The following is a 9907-nucleotide window of genomic DNA, read 5'->3' as shown; positions in this document are numbered from 1 at the left end:
GAGGGTAGAGTCAATTATGGACCTATCCTTGTCGGTTTATACAATAATTATTTGTATCTAATGTAGCTGTACTTGTATCTTTAATTCAGTCATGAGGTTTAAAATATTTATCTGAAGGGAACCGAAAATGGGTGTTTGATTAGTTATCCTCATCAAATTCAGTTGAAAACTTCCAGTTCCTATAAAACTACCGTAACGATTTTTAGTTTTTGGCTAGTACAAAACTTGTTTACGTAGATTTTCACTGCTGTAATCGCATTTTTGAGTCAGTAATGAGCGTTGAAGTCATCATCTGAAGGGGACTTTATAGGGGGGTAGGCTCAATTACAGACCGATCCTCATAAAATTTAGTGGGAGATTTTAGCTAATACGAAAATTGTTTATGTCGAAATTCATCGATGTACTCACATTTTTGAGTCAGTAATAAGCCTTAAAGTCATTTTCTGAAGGGGACCTTATATGGGGGGTAGGGTCAATTATGAACCGATCCTTATAAAATTTTACGAAGAGATTTAAATTCTTATAAAACACTTTTGTGCCGAATTTCGCCTCTATTGATGCTTCCCTTAGCCCGTTATGTGCGATAAAGTCATTTTCTGACGGGGACTTTATATGGGCGGTAGGGTCAGTTATAGACCTATCCTTATAAAATTTTACAAAGAGATTTAGGTTCCCATAAAATTAGTTTGTGCCGAACTTCACCGCTATTGATGGTTCTCTTAGCCAGTTATGGGCCATAAAGTCATTTTCTGAAGGGGACTTTATATGGTGGGTAGGGTCAATTATGGGCCTATCTTATAAAATTTTACAAATAGATTTAGGTTCTCATAGAATATGTTTGTGCCAATTTTCACCGCAATTGATGCTTCTCTTAGCCAGTTATGGCCGATAAAGTAATTTTCTAAAGGGGACTTTATATGGGGGTTAAGGTCAATTATGGACCGATTCTTGTAAAATTTTACAAAGAGATTTAAGTTCTCATTAAACATGTTTGTGACAAATTTCACCGCAATTGATGCTTTTCTTAGGCAGCTATGGGCGATAAAGTCATTTTCTGAGGGGGACTTTATATGGGGGGTAGGGTCAATTATTAGCCTATCCTTATAAAATTTTACACAGAGATTTATGTTCCCATAAAACATGTTTGTGCCGAATTTCACTGCTATTAACGCTTCTCTTATCCAGTTATGGGCGATAAAGTCATTTTCTGAAGGGGACTTTATATGGGGGGTAGGGTCAATTATGGACCGATCCTTATAAAATTCTACGAAGAGATTTATGTTTCATTAAAACATGTTTGTACCGAATTTCACCGCTATTGATGCTTTTCTTAGCCAGTTATGGGCGATAAAGTCATTTTCTGCAGGGGACTTTATATGGGGGGTAAGGTCAATTATGGGCCTATCATTATAAAATTTTACAAAGAGATTTATGTTCCCATAAAACATGTTTGTACCGAATTTCACCGCTATTGCTTCTTCTCTTAGCCAGTTATGGGCCATAAAGTCATTTTCTGAAGGGGACTTTATATGGGGGGTAGGGTCAATTATGGGCCTATCCTTATAAAATTTTACAAAGAGATTTATGTTCTCATAAAACATGTTTGTGCCGAATTTCACCGCTATTAACGCTTTTCTTATCCAGTTATGGGCGATAAAGCCATTTTCTGAAGGAGACTTTATATGGGCGATAGGGTCAATTATGGACCGATCCTTATAAAATTCTACGAAGAGATTTATGTTTCCATAAAACATGTTTGTACCGAATTTCACCGCTATTGATGCTTTTCTTAGCCAGTTATGGGCGATAAAGTCATTTTCTGAAGGGGACTTTATATGGGGGGTAGGGTCAATTATGGGCCTATCCCTACAAAATTTTACAAAAAGATTTATGTTCCCATAAAACATGTTTGTGCCGAATTTCACCGCTATTAACGCTTCTTTTATCCAGTTATGGGCGATAAAGTCATTTTCTGAAGGGGACTTTATATGGGGGGTAGGGTCAATTATGGACCGATCCTTATAAAATTCTACGAAGAGATTTATGTTCCCGTAAAACATGTTTGTGCCGAATTTCACCGCTATTGATGCTTCCCTTAGCAAGTTATGAGCGATAAAGTCATTTTCTGAAGGGGGCCTTATATGGGGGCTAGGCGAAATCGTGGACCGATATTGCCCATTTTCAATGCCAAACAAACTGCATCAACTATAAGTATCTGTGCAAAATTTCAGCTCGCTAGCTACTTCCGTTTGGACTCTATCGTGTTTTCAACAGACAGACAGACAGACAGACGGACAGACGGACAGACGGACGGACATGGCTAGATCGTCTTAGAATCTAATAAGTACCCAGAATATATATACTTTTATGGGTCTTAGACGAATATTTCAATGTGTTACAAACGGAATGACAAAAACAATATACCCCCCATCTTTTTTGATGGTGGGTATAAAAAATCGATTTTTGAAGGAAAATATGAGTGTTCACAAAATAAGCTTATTTTTCCATTTCAACGTGTTTTAACGAAGTTATAAGCGATTTTATGAGTGATCACAAAATAAGCTTATTTTTCCATTTAAACGTGTTTTAACGAAGTTATAAGCGATTTTAGTTTTCTTAAGTATTTTGGCTAAAAAATCGATTTTTGAAGGAAAATATGAGTGATCACAAAATGAGATTATTTTTCCATTTAAACGTGTTTTAACGAAGTTATATGCGATTTTATGAGTGATCACAAAATAAGCTTATTTTTCCATTTAACGTGTTTTAATGAAGTTATAAGCGATTTTAGTTTTCTTAAATTTTTTGACCAAAAAATCAATTTTTGAAGGAAAATATGAGTGATCACAAAATGAGCTAATTTTTCCATTTAAACGTTATTTAACGAAGTTATAAGCGATTTTAGTTTTCTTAAGTATTTTGGCTAAAAAGTCGATTTTTGAAAGAAAATATGAGTGATCACAAAATAAGCTTATTTTTCCATTTAAACGTGTTTTAACGAAGTTATAAGCGATTTTAGTTTTCGTAAGATTTTTGGCTAAAAAATTGATTTTTGAAGGAAAATATGAGAGATGACAAAATAAGCTTATTTTTTTCCATTTAAACGTGTTTTAATGAAGTTATAAGCGATTTTAGTTTTCGTAAGATTTTTGGCTAAAAATCGATTTTTGAAGGAAAATATGAGTGATCACAAAATAAGCTTGTTTTTCCATTTAAATGTGTTTAAACGAAGTTATTAGCGATTTTAGTTTTCTTAAGATTTTTGCTAAAAAAATATCGATTTTTAAAGGAAAATATGAATGATCACAAAATAAGCTTATTTTTCCATTTAAACGTGTTTAGACGAAGCTATAACCGATTTTAGTTTTCTCACGTTGTTTAACCAAAAAAAAAAAAAAAAACAATGCATTGCTATAATTTTTAAGCAAGTTATGACCGTTATAGTCGTTTTCTAAGAGGGACCTTATATGGGCCGATTTCCAAAAAATTTAGCAAAGATATTTCTGTTCCCCTTTAAACTTGTATATGTCGCATTTCGTTATATTGCCCAAGTTGGGTCGAAAGAATAATATGTGCCAAATTTCAACAAATTATCTTGACACACACATAGACAGACAGAGGACGGAGAGGCGGACATAACTAAATCGACTCAGAAAGTGATTCTGAGCAGATTGGTATACTTTAAGATGTGTCTAGGATCAATATTTACAAACATCAGAACAAACGCAGAATACCCTCCCCAATATAGTGGTGCAGGGTATAGAAATGTCGAGGCTAAAAAGTAAATACTTACTTATAACATTATTTTTAAGTCCTTACTAGACCCCTTCCAAGTAATACAGACGTTATGTAGTAGTCATTGAAAAGTTGTTGGGTAAGTACAAGTCATTAACATGTTTTTGCTGGGTACTTATTAAATATAGAATATTGATAGTAGTACATTCTATAAACTTCACACAAATGTTTTCCAAAAAATCTCATTATTTGTTTGTGCATGACTTTTTTGCAAAAAAAAAATCCCGGTTCATGATTTATTAAATTACATTTGGGTTGTTGTGTAATTGAATTTACGTTAATTTATTTTTAATTTAATTTATGCTTTTATGTACATTTTTTCATTATAATCATAATTAGGCGTGTTAATATTTAAGTACAAAAAAAGAAACAACAACAACAACACCGGCCAACAAAAAAGTTGTATTTCAAAATATTTTTCTTAAAATAATTCCATATACATATGTATGTATGTATAATTTTTACGCTATGTTCGGAATGCGAACATGCGGGACACGTAGTTCCCGATTATAATTGTGTTTATATCCTTCACCTTCGTAAGGAGAGTATTAATTAATGTCGAAGTGCTTTATGTGAACACCTGCCGTGTTGGTCTTTTCCAACTACTGGCAGAGCTTTTGCAACGACTCATCACCGCCCCATTGTGCTTCTTACACGCAGGTGGCAATTTACGTATATGGAATTTCCGGTCCACATAATTTTTCTGAGTGATCGAGCTATCTAATATCTTGCCATAGTAGACCTGCAGGGAAATGACAGGTGTCATGTGTCAAGCTCAATCCAACACCGACAAAGAAAAAGGCAATCACTGCTTAGAGTCGATGGAAGGGGCGGACCCAACATCTGGTGAAAACACCCTATTGATGTCATGAGGAATGCTCTGTCCCTACAAACATTCTCATCATCTAAAGACTCACCCCAGTGCATTCCTGGACCTCTTAAAGTCGCCCAACCACACTGCTGAGATGGCTTCTTTTGATTCGTCAACAGCAATCAGGGGACGTAATTGGTAGTCCGAAACACGGATCTATATTTAATTAGCCAGACTTATTTCAGTGGCCACAGGTACCTACTGTGATAAGTTGAGCATGCTTAGAGTAAACTCCAACACACTCAACCATGAAGGAAAATCGCCGACAAACTAAAGATTAAGGCTTTACAGCTCCACAATGTCTCAACCAATTTCACCAACATTCCAACCATCACTCCTTCTGTCATTCCGACATCTTCACAGATACAACTTAGGATCCATCTCGTCCATCAGATATAAGTATCCGAATGGTACATCTCACTCCATCACATACGCAATCTTTGTATAATCAGCTCAATTCCAAAATTTTATTAATCCACCGCCTTACCTTGCGGGTTGTACCGCTCCGAGAAACTTATCCCGAAAATTTTTTATACTTTTTCGTTGTGCAAAAGCTGTTTTTTGAATATTCCATAGTATTGAACCGAGAAACATGAAATTAAGCACGTAGAGCCCGGATTAAGTGAAAACCCATAAAAGGGGACATTTTGGTACTTTTTCGTTCTACAAAAGATACTTTTTGAATTTTCCATAATATTGAACCTAGAAACATTAAATTAGGCATGTAGAGCCCGGATTAAGTGAGAACACATAAAAGGGGACTTTTTGGTACTTTTTCGTTCTACAAAAGGTACTTTTTAAAATTTCTATAATATTGAACCTAGAAACATGAAATTAAGTATGTAGAGCCCGGATTAGGCGAGAACACATAAAAGGGAACTTTTTGGTACTTTTTCGTTCTACAAATGGTACTTTTTAAAATGTCTATAATATTGAACCTAGAAACATGAAATTAAGTATGTAGAGTCTGGATTAAGTGAGAACCCATTAAAGGGGACTTCTTGGTACTTTTTCGTTCTACAAATGGACCTTTTTGAATTTTCTGTAATATTGAACCTAGAAACATGAAATAAAGCACTTGGAGCCCGAATTAAGTGAGAACCTTTAAAAGGGGACTTTTTGGTATTTTTTCGTTTGACAGAAGGTACTTTTTGATTTTTTCTATAATATTGAACCTATTTTTGGTACAATTTTGTTCTATGACTGGTACACTTTTTGGCTTTTATGCACATAGGTAGTACTCAGATTGATTGAAGATCTTTAAAGTAAAACTTTCTGGTACTTTTCCGTCTTACGACTGGTATTTTTTGATCTTTTGTAATAAAATTCATACTTATCATGGTTGATTGATATTTCGGATAATTTTTTAAGGAATTATAATGATTTATAAGCGTATGTACAGAGTTGATTTTTATACCCACCATCAAAAGAGATGGGGGTATATTGTTTTTTGTCATTCCGTTTATAACACATAGAAATATTCATCTAAGACCCATAAAGTATATATATATATTCTGGATCCTTATTAAATTCGAAGACGATCTAGCCATGTCCGTCCGTCTGTCTGTTTGCTGAAAACACGATAGAGTCCAAATGGAAGTAGCTAGCGCGTATAGACATTTTATATTGACGCAGCTTACTTGGTATTGAAAATGGGCAATATCGGTCCATGATTTCGCCTGGCTCCCATATAAGGTGCCCTTCAGAAAATGACTTTAACGCTCATAACCGACCTTGTTTTTTTTCCAAAATACGGATCTTTAAAACTGTAAATTTTGATCTTTAGTTCTATAATATTTTTAATCGTTGTACCCCAGTGTAATTATGTACTATATTTAAATAATATTTGTTTGCCTTTTTTGTTTGAAAAAAAAAACTGTCAACTCTATTTTAGGTATTTGACATTAAACAAGCGAGTGAATGTATGTGTTTTCAAAACTATAGGGATTTTTTGAACAAAATATTTTAACACACATGAATTAATTATGATTTTTATGATTATAAATAATGTGAAATAAAAATATTTACATAAATGTATGCATGTGTGTGTGCAATGTAAGTAAATATGTTTCTTTATATTAGGGTATTACCAAAATAATTTTCTTATTTTTCAGATTTCTGTGCAAAAAGGAAGTATTATAATTATGTGATTTGACCAAAATTTTCATCATTGCATTTTTAACGATATGTACTTTTTGAAATTTCAAAAAAAAGTTACCCCCTAATATATACAAATGAATGAAAAATCATGTTTGTGTGAAAACTACTGGTGATTTTGAATGTTTGTAAAATTTAATTAGTACTGACGTTTTAAAATAAAATATTGATTTTATTATATTTATATAATTTACTAAAAAAATAGCACTTTAAGCAAAAAAATAATGAAGTAAATATTTCAAACTTTTTGATTTTTTACATACAATTTTTACATCCCTGGGTTATTTATTCCTTTGCCATTTACTTTAGTTTTGCCAATAATTGTTGATTTCTTTTTTTTTCTCATTTAACTTTACAAAACATTTTTTGTAACAAACTAAAAGCTGTCGCTTTGACTATATGTTTCATTCCCTTTCAATATAACAAAACTCAAATATTTCTGCAATTAAACAGCAATTTGTAATTAATTTTTGTGACAAATTTAAATTGTTTTCAGAGAAGTTAGAAAAAGAAGACAATTTTTGAATAAACATTGCTGTATAAGTAATTGTTTAGTTTTTTCTTCTATTTTTTGCAAAGAAACTAAATATTTTCTATTCTATTGACAATTTTATTATAATAGTTTTTTTTTTTTTTTTTTCTATATAAAATTTTTCCTTTTTGCTTCGTCAATTTTTAAATATGCAGAGTGCTGCACAATTTTATTTGAAATGCTATTGTCTCTCCCCCATATTCATATTGAAATTGTGTTTTTATTGTATTAAGTTATTGTTGTTGTAGTTTTCAATTTCACACGCTTCATCGTTTTCGATATTCCTGACAAAATTGTCAATGTTAATATTTTAAAAAAAAAAAAAAATATATATATATATAGCATATAACATTTAAAGTTGTTTCAATACAATCTGGTGTGTCTGTCCGTCTGCTTGTCAGTTTATTTGTCGGAATCTATCCACCTTCAACTCTAAAAACAAATTTTCTGCTTAAATAAATTGATACATGGTAGGGGAGTTTAGTGTTGCATGTTTATGCATTAACAGTTCAATAGAATTTTAAATTTTAAAAATTTGAAGGAAAATATGTGGATGAGAAGAAGTATAATATGTGACTTTTTTTTTATAAATATTTGATCTCTTGCTAAAAATATGAAACCACTAACAAATTCTAGAATAAATTAATTTTTTTTATAAAAAACATATGGTCTAGACTATAGTCGGTCTTATAGTCTAGTCTATAGTCAAGTCTATACTTTAGTCTACAGTCCAGTTTACAGTCTGGTTTATATTCTATATAATCTGTTATCTGGTCCATAGTCTGGTCTATAGTCTGGTCTATAGTTTGGTCTATAGTCTGGTCTATAATCTGGTCTATACTCTAGTCTAGTCTATAGTCTAGTCTATAGTCTAGTCTATAGTCTAGTCTATACTCTAGTCTATACTCTAGTCTAGTCTATAGTCTAGTCTATAGTCTAGTCTATAGTCTAGTCTATAGTCTAGTCTATAGTCTAGTCTATAGTCTAGTCTATAGTCTAGTCTATAGTCTAGTCTATAGTCTAGTCTATAGTCTAGTCTATAGTCTAGTCTATAGTCTAGTCTATAGTCTAGTCTATAGTCTAGTCTATAGTCTAGTCTATAGTCTAGTCTATAGTCTAGTCTATAGTCTAGTCTATAGTCTAGTCTATAGTCTAGTCTATAGTCTAGTCTATAGTCTAGTCTATAGTCTAGTCTATAGTCTAGTCTATAGTCTAGTCTATAGTCTAGTCTATAGTCTAGTCTATAGTCTAGTCTATAGTCTAGTCTATAGTCTAGTCTATAGTCTAGTCTATAGTCTAGTCTATAGTCTAGTCTATAGTCTAGTCTATAGTCTAGTCTATAGTCTAGTCTATAGTCTAGTCTATAGTCTAGTCTAGTCTATAGTCTAGTCTATAGTCTAGTCTATAGTCTAGTCTATAGTCTAGTCTATAGTCTAGTCTATAGTCTAGTCTATAGTCTAGTCTATAGTCTAGTCTATAGTCTAGTCTATAGTCTAGTCTATAGTCTAGTCTATAGTCTAGTCTATAGTCTAGTCTATAGTCTAGTCTATAGTCTAGTCTATAGTCTAGTCTATAGTCTAGTCTATAGTCTAGTCTATAGTCTAGTCTATAGTCTAGTCTATAGTCTAGTCTATAGTCTAGTCTATAGTCTAGTCTATAGTCTAGTCTATAGTCTAGTCTATAGTCTAGTCTATAGTCTAGTCTATAGTCTAGTCTATAGTCTAGTCTATAGTCTAGTCTATAGTCTAGTCTATAGTCTAGTCTATAGTCTAGTCTATAGTCTAGTCTATAGTCCTAGTCTATAGTCTAGTCTATAGTCTAGTCTATAGTCTAGTCTATAGTCTAGTCTATAGTCTAGTCTATAGTCTAGTCTATAGTCTAGTCTATAGTCTAGTCTATAGTCTAGTCTATAGTCTAGTCTATAGTCTAGTCTATAGTCTAGTCTATAGTCTAGTCTATAGTCTAGTCTATAGTCTAGTATATAGTCTAGTCTATAGTCTAGTCTATAGTCTAGTCTATAGTCTAGTCTATAGTCTAGTCTATAGTCTAGTCTATAGTCTAGTCTATAGTCTAGTCTATAGTCTAGTCTATAGTCTAGTCTATAGTCTAGTCTATAGTCTAGTCTATAGTCTAGTCTATAGTCTAGTCTATAGTCTAGTCTATAGTCTAGTCTATAGTCTAGTCTATAGTCTAGTCTATAGTCTAGTCTATAGTCTAGTCTATAGTCTAGTCTATAGTCTAGTCTATAGTCTAGTCTATAGTCTAGTCTATAGTCTAGTCTATAGTCTAGTCTATAGTCTAGTCTATAGTCTAGTCTATAGTCTAGTCTATAGTCTAGTCTATAGTCTAGTCTATAGTCTAGTCTATAGTCTAGTCTATAGTCTAGTCTATAGTGTGGTCTATAGTCTAGTCTATAGTTTAGTCTATAGTCTAGTCTTTAGTCTAATCTATAGTCTAGTCTATAGTTTAATCTATAATCTAGTCTAGCCTATAGCCTAGTCTATAGTCTGATCTGTAGTCTAGTCTTTAATGTAGTCTATAGTCTAGTCAAT

Source organism: Lucilia sericata, unplaced genomic scaffold (assembly GCF_015586225.1).
Source record: "Lucilia sericata isolate MDLA Ls3-8-SP2 unplaced genomic scaffold, ASM1558622v1 Contig000648F_arrow, whole genome shotgun sequence".
Classification (NCBI taxonomy): domain Eukaryota; kingdom Metazoa; phylum Arthropoda; class Insecta; order Diptera; family Calliphoridae; genus Lucilia; species Lucilia sericata.
Note: the sequence above shows the minus strand (reverse complement) of the source record.